The sequence below is a fragment of the Mus musculus genome, chromosome 10, assembly GCF_000001635.26.
Source record: "Mus musculus strain C57BL/6J chromosome 10, GRCm38.p6 C57BL/6J".
Classification (NCBI taxonomy): Eukaryota; Metazoa; Chordata; class Mammalia; order Rodentia; family Muridae; genus Mus; species Mus musculus.
The window spans coordinates 110,788,870-110,808,318 of NC_000076.6; the positions used below are offsets into that span (position 1 = coordinate 110,788,870).

At 44.9% G+C, this 19,449-nt stretch overlaps 2 long non-coding RNA genes and 1 other non-coding gene across 4 annotated transcripts in view; 1 reads left to right on the forward strand and 2 right to left on the reverse strand.

The window, feature by feature from the left end:
- Positions 1-6,359: 6,359 nt before the first annotated feature.
- On the reverse strand, positions 6,360-9,637 carry Gm36808. 2 transcript variants are annotated; one of them, XR_380779.3, is made up of 3 exons: positions 8,429-9,637; positions 7,519-7,663; positions 6,360-6,662 (listed from the first exon to the last, which is right to left on the reverse strand). It is a non-coding gene; the product is annotated as a predicted gene, 36808 (long non-coding RNA). The 2 variants fall into 2 exon arrangements; XR_872025.2 differs by having other exon boundaries at positions 6,371-6,662; positions 8,413-9,168.
- Gm23698 lies at positions 7,304-7,431 on the forward strand. The gene has a single exon (XR_003949112.1). It is a non-coding gene; the product is annotated as a small nucleolar RNA SNORA17 (small nucleolar RNA).
- Positions 9,638-12,304: 2,667 nt separating the features above from the next.
- 1700020G17Rik (RIKEN cDNA 1700020G17 gene) overlaps positions 12,305-19,449 on the reverse strand; it is a 95,334-nt gene continuing 88,189 nt past the window's right edge. Inside the window, exon 3 of the long non-coding RNA NR_045979.1 lies at positions 12,305-12,641. This is a non-coding gene — a long non-coding RNA (RIKEN cDNA 1700020G17 gene). The remainder of the gene's footprint in view (positions 12,642-19,449) is intronic.

Here is a 19,449-nt window from a genome sequence, read left to right on the forward strand (position 1 = left end):
TAAAGAGCCGGAATGTTAATGGGTTAAGAAGAAGTGGGAAACACTGATAAAATTAAGCAGTTAGAGAGGAGGTATACTTGTGTGTGCCTGTATAAATGTGTGTGAGGCAGAGGTCATCTGGTGCCTTCTATTATCACCTACATTATTGTTTCCGGGATCTCAGCCCTCACGATCCACCTGTCTCTGCCACCCGCTACCCCAGCTCTGGAGATGTAGATGTACCCTGCTATCCGCAGCTTTTTTCTGGGTGCCGGGGATTTGAACTCAGGTCCTCTTGTTTGCACACCCAACGCTCTACCCCCTGAGCCATATCCCTAGCCTTGCAGTTCACACTTCACTACAGAATTATAGGCTGAAGTTAGTAAGTGTATTTAACTTAAAATATGAGAACATTCTCACAATGTTTTATGAAAAGCTCCTCTGAGAAGCAATGAATGAATCCCTCAAGCCCTCTAAAACTAACTTAGCCCTTAGCGTCCTAGGGACAGAAGCCATACATGATATATCTATGCTGTGTGACCGTCTCAAAGGCACAACTCCAAAAACAGTGGGCTAAAAGAGGGGCCATAAAAAAATATAAGAAATGATGATGATGATGATGAAGCTTTAGAGAGTTATTTCATGGCATGGCTTCTGTAACATGACATTTACCTAAAATATCACATAGTGTTTTCACTTTATTTCAGAAGAATGGGCTACACAGTGTGTCTAATGCATATAAAATGGATTTGGTCCTGCTGGTCCCACCTGTAACTCGTCGTATCATGGACAGCGCTCTGTAACTCTCTGGCATGAGCTTTCCAGTCCATCACTGCTTCTAACTTGCCAAGCCAGTCGTGCGTGGTACCCACTACTGACTGCTGGCTCATGTCTACTCCCCCTTCTAGTTCTTATCCCAGGGACTAGAACCTGACAGCTACATTTCTGAGACTCCAGTGCTGCTGGGTACTCGATGTGGTTTTGACAGATCCACTCATGCAAGACTGGTAGGCAGATGGGACGCTGGGGCTGCCCCTCTTATGGTAGAAGCAGCCCGTGCCACAGGGATGCATTTGAACATTAAAAAAAAAAAGGAAAGTACTTGATCAATGATAATGGGAAACATCTTCTATAGTGATCAAAACGGCAAAATCGTGCTTAATTCCGTTACTGAGAGTTAATGAAGCTTATGGTAACTGAAGCTTGAACCATGCTCCTGAAGAATTGATGGTGTCTATGCCATGATCCGGGTGTGCCTGCATATCACAAACTCTGTGACTGGAATTAATTTTATATTTTACTTTTAAAGATTTATTTTATTTTATATGAGTATGCTGGAGCTATCTTCAGACACACCAGAAGAGGGCATCGGATCTCATTACAGATGGCTGTGAGCTACCATGTGGTTGCTGGGAATTGAACTCAGGACCTCTGGAGGAGCACTCAGTGCTCTTTAACTACCGAGCCATCTCTCCAGTCCTAATTGTATTCAAAACCTGCATGCCATTAGAAGACTGTTATTCGAGGATCTTGGTCAGTACAATCCTAACTCTACACTCTTCCCCCACTGCAGAAGCAACGGAGAGACTTTGAGTGACAAGCGTTTTTAAAACTTAACTTGATCAGGGTCCTAGAGCAGCACTTGAAGGCCGGAGACAGGAGGAGCCAGATCGTTTCCAGTGATTCCTTCAGGTTCCCTGTATCCGTTTCCCTCACAAGCTGCAGCAGTTATGGCCCACCACAAAGCAAATTCCACTAGACGAAAATAAAATGTAACTGTTTGGAACTTCTTCCACTCCGGGTTTCTTAGGAAGTCTCTCCTCCGTTCTCAATGCAGACTGGCATGATGTTGCCTGTGCCCCGGACTTGCTTCCCAACCCTACCCGCCCTTGGGGGTTGGCAGCGAGGTGGCGTGGAGTCAATGACACAGACTGATGCCACAGCAAGCTCTTCTGAACACTGATGCAAGCTCCTTTAATACCCTCCATCTACACCCCCATTGGTCCCAAGAAAGCATCACTTCTAAACAGCAGTTCCTGATTGGCCAGCATTGTCTGTACCAGCAATCCTTGTTCTCTCAGGGAGTCCTCAAGCAGGTACTCCTGCAGGAGATGCTTTTGCGTGTGCGCGCCCCCGGCATTCACATAGAGGTGACCCATCTTTCCTGCTATGCGTCTTTTTTTTTTTTTTCTTTTTTTTTGGTTTTTCGAGACAGGGTTTCTCTGTGTAGCCCTGGCTGTCCTGGCACTCACTTTGTAGACCAGGCTGGCCTCGAACTCAGAAATCTGCCTGCCTCTGCCTCCCGAGTGCTGGGATTAAAGGTGTGCGCCACCACGCCCGGCTATGCATCTTCTACAGTTTAAATATAGGTCCCCTCTTTCACAGGGCTTGGATGGAGAGCTACAGGTGGTTAATGACAACTGAGAGGGAGAATCAGTCCTCTAATTGTGTATCCAATGCCAAGCGCTTAGCCCTAAAACATACGTATAAGCAATACTAAATGGTTGTATCTATTTATTTCAGTGTTATATAACAGTAGTGAAAGAAAAGGGGGCATGGGTTTGAAAGGGAGAGAGTGGGGGGGTCTGGGAGGCGTTGGAGAAGAAGGGGGGAATGTTGGAGATATATTCTAATTAAAAATACAGTGAAATTAAAATACATCTAGTTTTCCCCCATAGTTCATGTGTTCACACCTTGATGCCAAGGGCCATACCATCGGTACAAGGTGTCATCTTTGGAAGGTATGGCTTAGGGGAGAGTTCCTTGTGTCACTGTAGAACAAGCCCCTGGCTACCACTTCTCTCCCTGTGCTTCGTAGCTAGCATTTTGACCTTTCATCTCCACATATTCCCACCATTTCCATCTGCTGCCCCTACCAAAAGTGACCCAATGTAGGTGATGTGCCTTTGAATCTATAAAACTGTGAGCTCAATAAACTTTAGCAACTCTAAGTTAGCTACCTCCAGTATTTTACCACAGTAATAAATAGCCAACTCAAACAACATTCACCTCGGACAGATTAGGTCTACACAAGGTTCTCTTTTCTATTAAATAAAACCATTCATGGGACAGAAGCATATAGGCTCTATAAAGGAACACGGTTCCAGAGCAAACCTCAGGCTTAGTTAAAATGGAAAATGCATCCAGGCAGCGGTGGCACATGCCTTTAATCCCAGGGCTCAGGAGGCAGAGGGTGGTAGATCACTGAGTTCAAGGCCAGCTAGCTCTACAAAGTGTGTTCCAGGACAGCCAAGGCTACACAGAGAAACTGTTTAGAAAAACCATAAACCAAGCAAACAAACAAACAAACAAAAATCAAAAAAAGAGATTTCAGAAACATGTGGCTGGCTGGCAACAGGAATTTTACTTTCCCCTCCTCCCTTTCCTGAAGTGACAGGACATCAAACCACAAGGGAGGATAAACAGGCTGTCAGTCTCTGTGAGGTTTGAATATGCTTGGCCCAGGGAGTGGCACTATTTGGAGGTGTGGCCTCATTGGAGTAGGTGTGTTACTATGGATGTAGGTTTTAAGACCCTCCTCCTAGCTGCCTGGAAGCTAGTCTTCTAGGGGCCTTCAGATGAAGATGTAGACCTCTCAGCTCCTCCTGCACCATGCCTGCCTGGATTCTGTCATGCTCCCACCTTGATGGTAATGGACTGAACCTCTGAACCTGCAAGCCAGGGCCAATTAAATGTTGTCCTTATAAGGGTTGCCCTGGTCATGGTGTCTGTTCACAGCTATAAAACCCTTGCCATTGAACAAGGCATGTATTCACTTCTACTCTGGTCCCTGTTAATCCCGCTTGACGTCACTGTGAATTCCTGGATGGCATGACCAGCTCTGTGGAATACCCGTAGGCCTTCTTCCTCCAGACTCAGGACGTCCCCTGACTTTTGTCTCCCAGTCATCTTCATCAACACTGGCATCATCCCCCTAAGAGAACCACTGCTTTACACACAGCCCAGGGATCCAAGGCTTGGGAATCTGCCTCTGGTTTTTTTTTCAGCCACAAAAATAATTTTAGATAACAAGACTCACGATGCCAGGTCCTGCCAAGTCTGCCCCTTGGAGCTCCTATCAATAAAGCTTCAACTGGGGATGCAGAAGCAGTTGGCTTTTTCACCCAATGAGACGATCTTTGATAAATGATGTCGAGAGCACACGCAAGCTAATATCTAAAGATGTTTATTTGTGAACCCATGAGAACAAAATTGAAAGTTTCGATGACCTAGATAAATTGGATCTGTTCACCTAACGCACTACTAATGAATAAAGATATCCAGGACTATGCACGACAACGTGTATACCTCTGAAGATAATGGTGAGTGGAAATGGAAATGATACAAAGATTAGATTTTACAATATTTCAAATGTAAAGTGCTTTTGCAGCAAATACAGAGAGAGGGGGGGAGGGCAACAATGGGTTATTCCAGACAGGAAGAGCTTGAAGGAGGACGAGGCTACTAAGAGGTCAACTGCATCTGAAATGTCCTGTTTCTGTTACAGCAACGGGAGCTGACGTCAGATTGACCATTGGCCTCAGTCATTCTGAGATAGCAAGTCCTTGTGTCTGGACTTTTCTGCCTAATGAAATGGTTTATTAAAAAAATTAGTCTTTAACATATAATTTTAGAACATGCTACCCATTTGTGGAGTGTGCCACAGGGGTCACCTATATTTGGACTTCCCATAAGACCATCGATTTGGGTTATCAGGTTGGCCCAAGTATCTGCTGCAGCTTCCTGTGGGGAGATCGCACGTCCTCAGACACAGAGTTCTGAGAGGCCACAACTTACTCGTTTCCCAGAAATATGGGAGGAAGTGATGTGTGTCCCTTTGGAGCAGAAGTTGTGAGGTCTAGTTTTTCAACCTTAGCCAGGAAACCAGTTGTCCCAGAGCAGGGTCTTTCTGCCAGGCACGGTCTAGAACAAGAACTGAATTCATGGCCAGACCAGCCTGGAGGAGGGATGCAGGTGAGCGGACAGAAAACACATTTTCACGCTTCTTAGATTGGGGGTTGCCTGCTACCTCGAATTTATGGCTATGCTGGCTGACACAATTTCAAAGCATAATGAGAAACGCAGTATCCAAAATAGCACAATTGCTGTGATTTTCTTAGAAAATGGAAGTTTTCAGAATGACTATGAATCTCCCCACATCTTTTTTGTTTGGTTGGTTTTTTTTTAGACTCATAAGACATTAAAAGTAAAGAACTTAGTCAATTCAACATTGAATATGTGTGTGTACATGTGCGGATGCAAGTGTGTACATATGGTGTATTCAGACAACTGAGGCTGCATAGAAACTTACCACCTCATTCCCTTAAGAAAGGGTTTCTCACTGACCCAGGAGCTAGGCTAGCAGCAGCAAGCTCCAGAGAACCTTCTGCCAAAGTCCCGCACAGCACTGAAGTTACAGGACGTACAGCTACACAGTGAGTGTGGGGGTGGTTTGAACTCAGGTCCTGACACATGTACAAGATCTACACCATCTTCTCACCTCCAATATTGGAAACTGAATCACACCCCTACCACCTCCTGGAGAGCTTTGCAGCACAGCCGGGCTTTGCAGGCAAACCAGTGACTTGGTCTGGCAAGGGGTCACTTCTGAAATGACTGTAAATATATGAATCGTTTTCTTTCTACCCTGGAATTGCATTTGTATTTCTTTCTAAAATAATTTCTGGTGAGCTGTTCTCTGCCTCTCCTTCCTCTATCAAGTCCTTTCTCCCTCCTCAAAAGTTCAGACTACCTTTACTGTACTGGATAAGTGTGCTTGCTGCCTGGGTGTGGGGACCACAGGGGTCCTGGTTGTAGAGAAAATATTAAAAGTGCAAAGTCCACGGGTTCCCAGTACTGTCCACAAGGTGGCAGTAGCGTCCACACAGCGTGACCGATCTCCAAAGCCAGATGTTTCCAAACCATTTCCCTTGCAACCAATACATTAAATAAACACTTTATGTCGCCTTTGAATTATAATGACATACCTAGAGTGAATAACGGCCGAATGTCAAAGTATTTTATTAAATTTTCCTGTCATGTGACAAACTAATTCAATGAATGCCAGGGCTTTTCTCACCCACCTGGGACAAATCTGGACGTTAAATTCATTTTGTATATACTTCCCTGCCTTTCTCTTCCCCAGTGCTTACACACTCGGCCCACTCCCCAACTCCAGTTGCTAAGCAACTAAAAGAGCTTTGTTTTTCTTAAACAACAGCGTTTAACGGCTCCTATTTTCTCTAACCAGAACATGGCTGCAGCCCAGATTCCACCTCGTCTTTGTAAAATCCCAGAGCAGGACATGTATGACTTATGCTAATAGCATGGCAAGTCACATCACAATGGATAAATGCAGGAAAAGAAAACCCAGAGTGCACGCATTTAAAAAAAAAAAAAGATTTATTTCTCTATTTTATGTATATGAGTACACCGTTGCTGTCTTCAGACACACCAGAAGAGGGCATCGGCATCGGATCCCATCACAGATGGTTGTGAGTCTTCTATGGAGCTCCAAGGAGCAGTATACCATGCTAGACATGGGGTGGTGTTTCCCCTGGACTCAGATAGTGTTTCCTTCTTGTAGTCTTGCTGACATCTTTCATCATTAGTAGTTCTTGTCACCCTTGCAGACTTCTCTTGTCTTAGTAGCGGTGAGACCTCCGGTTCTCTCGGTCCTTTGCCTTATCAAAGCAAGGAAAGGCTCATTAACGGCGCTTTGCTGAAACCCATTCAAAGTAAACATTACCTCATCTAGTCCTGTGGATGTGTGGCTTTGCATTGAACTATAAAGTTGCAAGATTATTCCTCTTAAAGGAAATTGGCAGTCACAAGCAAGGAAATGGGTGGAGAGACTAGGCAAGAGAGGTCCTTAAGAGAAGAATGAGGCCTCTTCTGTCAGACTCTGACTATGAAAACTCAGTTTGGTCCTTCTGGGGATTTGCAGAGAGTGGCAGGCAATGTCACTCACTGATTTCTTGTCTTCCCTGTGCCGCAGGTCCTCATGCAGCCCCCAAGCCCTGATCCGCTCCATTGTCTTGGTTGGGCACAGCCGAGGGCCTGGGGTCTCTACGATTGAGCTTAGATTTTAAAGGAAAACCAGGACTCTCTGGCCCTGGAGGCTAAGTTGGGAATTAGACTCACGGGGTTAGGATCCCTGTGGCCTTTGGTACATGCTTTAGCATGTTTGAACCTCAGCTTCTTCTGAGGTACATGACGAGCCACTAGGCCAGACACATAACCTGGAGGGGTCTGAGGTATGGCAACATTCTCTGCTACTTCTTAGATATTTCTTTTCAAATCCAGGCATTAGGATATCAATTGGCCTGCCCCTAGAGGCATGGCAGGTGTGGCTGCCCTGTCACAAGAACATCAATCAGGAGGTAGCAGAAAGGAAAGAGGCTCAGTCAGTGTTCTGACCTGGGAACATCTGAATGATCATAGCCTAACATTTCCTGAAAATAAGTGAGCCTGAAATGACATCAGTGCACTGCTAGGGGGCACGGACAGGGAGCAAGTTGGAGACTAGAAGAACCCCACCTAGGGCCACGGGCTCAGGTGGAAGTGAAGCTGAGACCATTGATGCTTGCATGGGGCCACTTGGGTGAATCCCACAAGAAGAACACCTGAGATAGCCAAGCACCAGACTGCAGCTGTTGTGGTAAATCTCCAACCCAAATAAGCCCTGGCAATGAAAACATGACTCAGTTAATATGAATACAAGCTGTGTGCCTAGACTGGGCAGATCTACCGCTACACTATCATCTTCCACATCTATGAGACCCCTTAGAACTTGCAGTTTCTCCGGGCCATGTGCTTCTGCTCTGCTTTTCTTCTTCCTCCTCCTCTGCATCCTCTCCCCTTTCCATTTTCTTCTTCTCTCCACCTTCCCTTATATCTGCCCAATCTTCAGCTCTCCTTTATTTTACAAATTAAGGTGGGGAGCAGGTTTACTGAAAATCACCTGAGTGCTGACTCATTCCTTGTTCTCAACCTTTCACAGGAGAACAGAATTAACATCAAATATAATTAGCCCCAGGGCTATCCACAACATTTCCTCCTTTTAAACATTTCCTGTCCAATTAAAACACTATTTTATCTCAGATATAATTGAACATAACTATTATTATTTGTTAATTTATAAAGTATAAGAGACCTAACACCCAGTCCATCATGCTTGTTAAATAGAACCTATGTCATCTATCCTTATTTAAAAGACCTGCACCTGGCTATGCCTTGGCTTTAGATTTAATGCCATCTAAAAAATATCCTCTCAGATCTGTTCCTCTCAAAGTAAAAAGCCTGGGTTGGCTAGGAGACTGTGTATTTTTCAATCCCATCAGAAATTCAAGAACAACTGGTATTAACTGAAACTATATAGGAAACCTAACACAGCTTCCAAAACTTAGCCAATTTCTAAAGACTGCTGATCACCTGGACGGTCCCTTACTTCAGCATGTTGGAGCATCGGTCTTCAGCCTACTGGCCAGGGTCACCTGACGTAAAGAAACAGGAATATTAAGGACTAGCCTACTCTGTCTCGGCAGAGTCAAGCTGTCCTAACCTGTAATTGTGTCCTTTCTTTGGACAGTATTACATCTGTAGATGAATGAGGCAATTCTTGCCTAGTGGTTGTTTTGCCACAACTGAAGTAACTCAAAGATGCTCAGTTTCTTCTTTGAATCCAAGACAGGGAAAGCTGTCATTAGCAGACTTCTCTCAACAAGTGAATAAATAACATTAAATGTCACGTTCTGTGGACTTCTGACGTTTTTTGAAAACCAACTATCTATGTAAAGTAATCTGGACTGTTCTCTGTTAACTACTCACGGCCATTTCTGATTAAAATAACCGAAAACCCCCTAACAATAAACTCTGAGCCATGAATTTCCTCTTTGGCCCTTAACTCACAGGCTTAAGCATCTCAGATCTGTTTATAATAACAGCAATAGAAGGCCTGAGTCCAAGCCCTGTACTTCAACATTTTTAGTATCAAAGACAACCTATAATAACCACCCCCAGCCCCAAAGCTTAGGGAACTGGAACGACGACTCTTCATAACTTCTTCAAGCTGAATATGGGCATTGAGATATTTTTGAAGGGAGGGGGAAGGGTAGGGAAATGGGCGAGTTAGTTGGCCTTAAGAAGGCCACACCAATGATTGTATTAGTCCCTGATGTCTGTGTCCTGACTGGATCCAGATGAAAAACCAAGACATCAAGAGTTCAGGCCGGTCAGTTCAGCATGTCTGACGATGAAATTCACCAAGGCTGTATATTCTGTAATATATAAATCTCAAAACAAAATTTTAGTATCATCAAGATAACCTTTTTGTTTGATTCTCTGGAATCTAGTTCTCAGGGGGGGTCTCCCTCTATCAAATCTGATCCCTAGAACTCTGGAAGGTGTAAATACCTTAATCATCTTTTCCCCAAATCAGCATTTCCTTCAGCCGGTAACCAGGAAAACCTGTAGCTCACCATCTGTCCCAGAGGAATAAAACAACTACAATACTCAAAATCACACACATTTTAGTCTATTTAGGCCTTTCCAATTTGTCATTCAGGATATTAACCTGAAATTCCCGTGGAGCCCACGTTAGGCAGAATATGAGTCTCATGCAGATTTTATTATACCATCTTTAAAACAATTGATTCACACTTCTATTTCCCTTCCCTTCCCTTCCCTTCCCTTTTCTTTTCTTTTCTTTTCTTTTCTTTTCTTTTCTTTTCTTTTTCTTCTCCTTTCCCCTTTCCTTTTCTCTCTCCTTCCCCTCTCCCTCTGCCCTCTGCCCTCTGCCCTCTGCCCTCTCCCTCTCAGGTTATCATATTCTACAACTATATTTAGTTTTTACCATTATTTGGTTTATAATAGACTCTCTCTCCCTCCCTCCCCCTCCCCTCTCCTTTCTATACCTACTTTTAAGAGGCATCTTGTCAAATCAGGATTTAAACGCAAAATTCCCGTGGAGCCCACATTAGACAGAAAATGAGTACCCTATAAGACTTATTAGAGCAATCTATCTTTATAGCACTTTTAAAGCAATTAATTCAAACTTCCACTAATATCTGCCTATAGGAAGCAGATAGTTTTTAATTGTTAAGCTCTCTGCCTAGAGCAGCCATCTTGTTATACCATTTATCTGTTGTGCTCTCTACCAGGAGCCACAGACATCTATTTAATGAATACCTATTGTAATATCTATCTGTTATGCTCTCTACCTGGAGCCACAGACTTCTATTAATACTTGTTCATAGCAGGTGATTACCACTGCTCTCTCTACTTGGAGTCAGTGACTAATATTCCTCATCGAGTTCTGAACCATAGGTGAATCCATTTCCCATCTTAAAGTACTAAAAGGTTATATTTCTCTCTTTATATCAATGTATTACCTGGTCCAGAGCCCTTTGTACCTTTGTCTCCCCATTTTTATTCACAGGGAGGAGCTGAGTGTAGAAAGACACGTGTTGGCTGTGTCCCTGTTTGGAGGTGGGGGAGGCCGGGTGGGGAATGAAGGATACAGGGAAGCAAACACAGAAAGGTTCTCTCGGGTGTAGATGTCTTTCTGCCATTCTCTGTGAGCCCCTCAAACCCAGTCAGCTTCAAATTCACACTGCTGCACCCTAGGTCCAAGCCCCATTCAGGAGTTGAAGGGCAGTTGAATTTAAATACATGCATTGGGCACCATTTTGTTGTCATAAATCTCCAACCCAAATATACCCCAGCAATGAAAACACAACTCAATATGAATACATGCTGTGCACCTAGATTGAGCAGACCTAACGCTACACTACCATCTTTCACATCTATGAGACCCCTTAGAACTTGTGGATTCTCCAGGCCTTCAGCTCTCTTTTATTTTACAAATTAAGGTGGGAAGCAGGTTTACAGGAAATCACCTGAATGCTGTCTCATTTCTTGTTCACAACCACTCACAGGAGAACGAAATTAACATCAAATATAATTAGCCCCAGGGCTATCCACAACAGCAGCCATAGGGCCTGGACAGGGAGCTAGCCTGAGATGATCCCCAGTCTTGCATTATAGAGGTATGGGGGTGCAGATAACCCCCAAAATGCATAGATAACCTACCCAACTTTGTAATGCATGAGCAAGGCATTATGCCCTGGGCACCACTAAGAGGAACAAATACGTAGTGGAGAAATGGAAGAGAAAGAGAAACAGAAGGATGTGGCCACATAAAGAGAGGCAGAGCTGGAGAATGGAGGGTAGTGAGGAACAGTCTAATATGAGTAGCTACCTGGGACCATGGTGGAGTCATGGCCCTGCAGTAGCAGGGGTCTGTTACTACCAAAGGCCAGGCACAAGTCCCTGGTCTAAGCTGCTACACTAGGACACACTGCTATCTGAGGAAAGTGCAGAACTGGCCCCACCCCTCACCTGGGTGTCATGGGAGAGGGGACCCTGGGGGGCATGACAGTAGGAGAGCTGACTCTGTCCCTACAGGACTCGGGAGAATTGGCCCTGCACATTGCGGGAGTTGCAGGTGACCCAGCCTAAGGATGTGAGCATGGAAGAGCTGCCCCTACCACTCCATGGTAGGCCCTACCATGTCCTTAATAGTCCATACAGTGGCATGGACCAAAGAGAGATACCTTCTTCCCTTCTTACCCTTCACCGCTTACATCAGGCAGAGGACCTGACCCTGGGGTCATGGAAGCAGGAGAGCTGGCCCTGTCCATCAGCTGCTGAAGCACTCAGAAGAGCATCCCCTGTTACCTCACCTGAGCAACTCAATAGAGCTGACCCTGGATGTGGGTGTTGCATGCGTGTGGGAGACTACGCCCTGCCTCTTGTCTGCTGTGTAGTAGTGTCAGTGAGGGAGAGATCCCTTCCCTCCATCTTGCCCTCACCACCAGCAGCAGGCAGGAGAGTTAGTGGGCCCTGATGAGGTCATGAGAGCAGGAGAGTCAGCCCTGCCCCTCACTTGGACAGCACAGGAGAGCTGGCCCTGGTTGCAGAGGTTGCTGGTGAGCTGGCCCCAAGGGTGAGAGAGGGGAAGATTTTACAGGCTGGCCAGCTCAAATACCTCTCAGGCCCAGATCTGGGGTTTTGAATTGTCCCACTCTAACATCTACCCTGTTGATGAACTGCTGGAGTGCCTGAAGGAACAAGTCCTACAGATCCAAAACTACAGAATCTCCATGACACAGGGCAACAACGGAATCCAAGAGGAGTCCCAGTGAGGTTCCAGTATTGATAGACTAGCAGAAGCCAGAGGCCTCGTACCAGACCATTAAGTCATTGCAATGAACATTTGCAAGCAAAGAAGTGGGGACACACTGTGACACACTGCTTCCACAATGAGGCTTTTTTTTCTCTCTCTGTTGTGGGGCAGGTTGCAAGGGTGGAGGGTCAGTATGAGGGGAGAGGGAGAGATGAGTGGGATTGGGGTGCGTGATGTGAAATTCACAAAGAACCAATTAAAAAAATGTTTTAGAAAGAATACCAACTTCCAGGCTGGTGAGATGGCTCGGTGGTTAACAGCACTGGCTGCTCTTCCAGAGGTCGTGATTTCTTAAACTTTACAGTTTCACATGTTAGGAGTCGGTCCATTTTCAACCACAAGATGCTGGGGCAGACCACATTTAAAGAGACACAGCTCTGATGGTTGATGGTGGCACATACCTCAAATTCCAGCACTAGAAAATAGAGGCAGGAAGATCTCTGAGTCCAGGGCCAGTCTGTTCTACATATTGAATCCCAGCACAGCCAGGGCTACACAGAGAAACCCTGTCTCAAACAACCTGAGAAAGGGAGGAGGTTCTAGGGTGTGGAGGGTTGGTTAATCTGAGAAGTCATGTAGAGGCTGTATTCTGGCAACCATGGACTATTTGCAGAAGCAAAGACAAGTGAGTCTTGAACTTGGAGGAACTGGGGACAAGAAACAGAAGAGGCAGAGGAAGGAGAGAGAGGGAGCCTGCTGCTCTTCCTCTCATTTGGACCTTTGAGCTCTTGCTACACTGCCCGACCTAGGATACCACGTTCTATTTGGTTTGTAAACAGCTCCTTTTATCAAGCCTGTAGTATTTTCTCCTCCACCTTCTCCTCCTCTCCTCTTCTTCCTCCCCCTCTTCCTTCTCTTCTCTAATATAGCATGATGGAGCATATCAAGAATTTAAGAATGTTTATGAATCTAATGGAAACATTCAATCACACTGTATATTTCTGAATATGAAATTATTTTTAGAGGTGGGCCCCATATGTCCCAATAGTGAAGCCGTGGCTATGTGATGTCTATACATATCAGTAGCTGTAAAGCGACAGCTGGGATTAGTGTTTACAGGCTCCTATATTGACATTTACAGAAAAATTCGATCTGACGTCGTGTGTGTGTGTGTGTGTGTGTGTGTGTGTGTGTGTGTGTGTGTGTGTGATTTGTGTGTGTGAATGTATGAGTGTCTATAAGTATATATGAATGTGTGTGTGAATTATATATGTGTGTGTATGTGAATGTATAAGTGTGTGTGTGAATGTGTGTGTGACGTGTGTGTGTGTGAATGTATAAGTGTGTGTGTGAATGTGTGTGTGATGTGTGTGTGTGTGTGTGTGTGTGCGTGTGATTTGTGTGTGTGTGTGTGATTTGTGTGTGTGTGAATGTATGAGTGTCTATAAGTATATATGAATGTGTGTGTGAATTATATGTGTGTGTCTGTGAATGTATAAGTGTGTGAATGTGTGTGTGTGTGTGTGTGTGTGTGTGTGTGTATGAGAGAGGGGGTGGGGGGAGTGACAAGAGAAAGCTCCCATGAAGGAATGATGAAGCTGTATCAGGATGAGAGTGCCCACAGTAGAGGAAGAGATGCTCTGTGTCTTCGTCTGAGAGTTAGCAGTAAATGTCTCTTTCTAATTGATACCATCAAATATGTAAACACTATGATTTGTGTTCCCACTTTAACTTCAGAATTCTTTCCTTATTCGCTTCACTGCTATAATGGGAAGCCTCAGAAAATAAGAACATGCACACACATTCATACACACACACATACACACATGCATGCACACACTCATACATACGCATAAATACACACACATACACACACATACATACACATACGCACACATACAAACACATGCACACACACACATACACATGCACACACACTCATACACACACATAAATACACATAGACACATAGACACACAGACAAAGGTTCGGGGGATTTCATTGTCTTTGTTTTAAAAGCAGGTTGCATTTCCCTATATAAACGTTGCCAAAGATTTGAGAAATTGCTAATTAATTTTTTAAAAGGGTGCCACCTAAATTTCTTGGAACTTTGGTTTAATTGCAATTCAGAAGAAAATTTAAGTCACTAACATTTCTCAGGATTATAAGCAGTGATTTGAACAACATCCACTTTCCCTTCTCCCTCAGGTACTGGAAAACATTACATAGGGAGGACAAAGTTTAGGTGTGCCAGGTATACTGGAGTTAAAGCGCTAGAGGAGTGTCACGGTGGACACAATGTGGCCTGTGGTCATTTAACATAAAATAAATGGTAACGTTACGGCGGGAAACCCTGTACCAGCCCCACTGTTACATCTCGACAGTGCCGATTTAGTCAAGTAAGAGAGAGTGCACTGGGGTGCAATTTAATGTTACAGAAGATTTTCATGAACTTGAAAGTCAAATAAAGAACCAAAGGGATTTTATTTGATACTTAAAAATACGGAGTAGGAGTTAAGTCCGCCTGAGTGAGCAGTCAGAACTCATAATGACTGCACTCCGAACACATCTATTACAGAACAGTAGAATGCTTGGATGGCATTAGCCACGAGGTGGCACTTACCGGGTGGGGACTCATACAGCTGGCACAGGTGGGAGGTGTGTAAGGACAAGGCAAAATAGAAGAAGCCAAAGAACAAGTTAACTCTCCTTGCCTGCTGTAATCTGTGGTATAGAAGCTAAAGGCCAAGAAACGAGCAAAAAGCAGAATTTAGGAGTTAGTGATCGTCCCAGGACAACAGCAGCAAGCTGATTGATCGGTGGAAATAGACCCCTTTGGGGTTGGTTATTCTCGGCTGTGACTGATCCAGCTGTCTCCAAGATAAGTATGGCAGACTGCACCTTCGCGTAATTCCTCACTGTGAAGTGTCCCCGAGACACAGAAGTGATGCCATAACTCGAGCTGATTGAGAAAACTCAAATGGGGCTGTTTTGTAGTGTTCCATGAAAGTGGGTCTGAGGGTTACTCTCCCTCTATGCAATACCTAAGAATATGGAAAGATTCTCTCTCTGAGCATCCTCCCAGGGACCAGTGGGCAGCACGAACTTTGGACTGAGGTTCTACCACTTGATTTCCGGAATCTGGAAGCGTGTGTTAAAACATGGAAAGGGGAACAACAAATGTTGCTTTTGTGAGATTGGTGGGTCGGTAAAGTAAACATAATATTGAAACACAGAAGTGTCTGTCCTAGGTTGAGGTGGGACCTGAGAAACTGATCAAATCTAGATGCAGAGTGAGAGGATGGCTAATCAAATCCAGATGCAAGGGAAGAGGATGGCTAATCAAACCCAGATGCAATGGGAGAGGATGTGGTCTCCTGGGCGTGCTGCTATTGTAGCTGAAGGACCGTTCCATGGAGAGAAAGAATAAGAGCCATGATGCGGGACAAGAAGGGGGCCAGGAAGTTGGCAAGGGTGCTCTGAGCAACTGTTGGAACACCCCTGCCCCGTGGGCGGCCCATACTGTGGTTATTGTACCGTTGTTACAGGGTCTATTCATTGTCCTGAACACTCAGTCATGAGTCAGTCAGTCCTGACAAAACCTTAGTGTGATTGCCATCCCACATTCTAAATGATTCATGAAGGCTCAGGGAGATTAAATGAATGAATTATTGGTGTTGGAATGGAAGACCATAGTCTTAACTAATGGCTCCATCACCCTTTATGCACGCGTTATTCCTGAAGGTGGGGATATTATGCCATCGTAGACAAGACTCATACCGTCGACTCCAAAGTATAAGGATATTCTGTATTTAGTGAAATGCAGTGCTAGTATTATCTATTGTTACCAATCTGACATACTCTCCCCAAACCCTCTAGCATTATCCCCATTCTGCAAAGATCTGGAATCCCAAGTCCTTGCTTTTAACTGTAGAGCATTTCAGTCTCAAAGTTAGAGATGGGGAGGGTGGGTGATGGGGGAATGAATTGGCTTAATCCCTGGCTTATAAAAACCAAGGTTATTATAACCTAGTTAAACATTTTCAAAATTATTCACATATAAAATGAAACTGTCAAATCTTTCTCCACCTCCCTTCTGAGTCAGGTCTGAAGGCAGGCAGGCAGCCACTGAGGACCCACAGCCTGCTGGCAGGCGGTCCCGGCACATACTTGCTGACACAGCTCAAACGTCTAACTTACGTAACTTTTTTTATTTCCAAAGGAGACCTTTAAAAATACTTCCCTTTAGAGAGTAACCACAAGGAGAGGTTATACCTTGAGAAAACAAGCTGAAATAGAGAAGATAGAGCCTTTTGAAAATATTATTTTACTTTTTTACAAGTCAGAAACCATATGGAATTTCCACCCTCACACAGCACATTGATGACTTTGCCTGGCTTTCTGGAAACCTGACCCTCCAGGCTCCAAGCTCAGGAGCTTCTAGAGATGAGCTGCTGTCTGGAACTGATTCTGACAAGATGGGGCTGTCCACTCCCAGGAAGGGAGCTTGTGAAGACAGAGGTCAGAGACATCGGATTTTGATCCCTGGTGCCTTGACCTGATCTTGCTTCTCAAAATCATAATTTAGCTAATGCTGGTCTAGTAAGGCATTCCTCATGCCCTTAGCTTTTGCTTTTGAGAGTTACCAAGGATAGGACAGCACACTGCTCAGTCAGCCTGTGTGTTTCACATCTCTCTACAAGCAGTCAACCAGATAAGAACGATGAATGAGGCATGGTAGCCACGGTCCTCATTTGGTGTCCTGTGGCTTCATCTATCCTAGCTGGACATGGCTGGGGGTGGGGGGTGGGGGGGTTAAGAGCAAGCTGTTTTTCACTGAAGGGTTTTCACTCACTCAGTCAGAAGCCGAGCCATATCGTTACAAAGCCATGCAAGCTAGAGCAAGCCAGCATGTATTTCCAGTATTAGATACCATTCTTCCAAACACAGGAATTCATATCTGTGGATGTGACCAACCTCAGATAAGACATATTTAGAGCCAGGTGAGGTGGTGAAATCGCAGCCCTCAGGATGTCAAGACAGGACTGGTTTAAGGTCAGCCTGGGCTTGCAGTGAGTTCTGGGGCAGTCTGGGGCTACAGAGTGAGATCCTGGTTCAAGGAAGGAAGAGAGGGAAGGAGGAAAGACTGGATCATGCTCTGACGGATGGCTTGCTTGTTACTCTATGATACTGAATAACACTTATTCGCATACCATCTGTCTTGCTTTGGGTGGTGTGGGTAAGCTCAAGGCGACCTGAGGCACTTGGGAGGACATACATCCATCTGATCTTACAAAAGGGTCTTGAGCATCTATAGATGCTGGTGTCTATAGGGGCATGGAGCCAATGCCTCAGGCACCCAGGGAGAACGGTATAGTCCTGTGACGTTTGGGTGCATTCTACAAATTGTTCCTATAGCTCCATCTTCAATCTGGCTCTAAATGCAAGGCTTCCCCCTTGTATCAGCTAGAAGTCACTTGAATCACCCCGGTGTTCAACGGCTTAAGCCCTCCCTCTCCCTGCTGTACTGGGAAGGTTTGCCAGTCCAGCTGTGCTTGGCTGACTGCATATGGCTTTGCTCATATGTTTGCCATTAGCCAGCGGCTTGGTGAAGAGACGGCTGGTTTTGGAAGGCCTCTTGCCAGCAAGCTCCATTCCGATCAGCCATCATTTCTGCTGTGTCGAGAGTCAAGTCACCAGGCTGGGCAGTCTCAAAAGGCAGAGAGCTAGAGCTCACCAGCGGACAGGAAGAAATTGTGAAGCTGTGTAGATTTGAGTATGGACTGCGAGGGAAGAGAGAACTGAGCAGCAATGACCTGCAGTCTCCCTTGGCCTGGAACTGGATCCTGAAGGGAACATAGTTTGTCTTGGTGACTGACCGCTTCCTCGATGGTGGGGATATGGAAGACTGTTGGATCTGAGGTGAAAAGACCCAGATTTGAATCTCAGCTGTATCATTCATTCCCTTACCACATGGTGTTTGCCTTTTTAAGGATTTTTTAAAGTTTTTAAAAAAGATTTATTTATTTTATGTATGAGTATACTGCAACTGTCTTCAGACATACCAGAAGAGGGCATCAGGTCCCATTACAGATGACTGTGAGTCACCATGTGGTTGCTGGGAATTGAACTCAGGACCTCTGGAAGAGCAGTCAGTGTGCTTAATCACTGAGCCATCTCTCCAGCCCTGCTTTCAAAAAGTCTTGACAACACATGACCAAATGCTTCCTGAGAGTTTTGCCATATAGACACCCTCATATATTTAGTGAGGTAGGTTAGATGCTCTGAGTTTCAAGACCTTTGTGAGGACTCATGGCTGCTGATGCCCCTCACCGCCTCCAGCATCCACGTCTCTGCTCTCTACAAACAACTTCTGTGCCCCCTTCGCTTTCTTCTCCTCAACTTGGTTTGGACATTTCCCAGTTTTCATTTGCTTTCCCTCAAACAGTGAGCCTAATTCTTTCTCTCTCCTTGAAATTATTTAGAAAAACTGACAAAGTACTCAACAAAAACAGTGATACTGTTGTGGGATAAAATTGGCATCTTGGCATCAATCTTCTAGGACAGCAGACACCTTCCCACTCTGATAAAGCTCCCCCCTGGGAATTCAGACTAGTTTGCACATTCCACTTTAATAACAAAAACTCCCTCTCTAATGAGTTCCATGGAAGCTCTGGACATATTCTTTCTTCTTCCCTTGCTTGACTAGAAGTGGAATGAAGAGCCCTGGTGTTGGCACGGCCTGAGTGGCTGGTAGTTTGTTGTTGCTGTTGTGGTTGTGGTTGTGGTTTTGTTTTGTTTTGAATCACTTCTATTATACTTTATTGTTCTCATCTCTAGAGTGAGGAATTGAAGAAATATGACAAATTCACCTCACGAGGCCATTCCAACAGGCAGATCATGATATTCTAGACAATTTACAAAGCAGAGCAAGACAATCTGGAAATAGTTTGGATATTTCTCCATGTTGTCTTGTAGAGAGTCGGTTCTGCTGACCACAGAGAAAGGAAGAGGAATCCAAACTCACAGGTAGCATAGCTACAGGTTATCGAGGAGGGCCAACAAGAACAGTCCAGGCTGGCAGGGCTGCTGTTTTAGAAGAGGAGCTTGCCTCAGAGCTTGGTGACCTAAGTCAGAGCCAGATGACCTAAGATCAATCTAAATAAGTAAAACAACGTGATTTAAAAAAAAAAATCCTTCGGAGGCTGAGATAGGAGGACTGGGAGTTCAAGGCTAACCTGGGCTACATGATGAGGTCCTGTCTCAAAAGCAAAACAACAGTC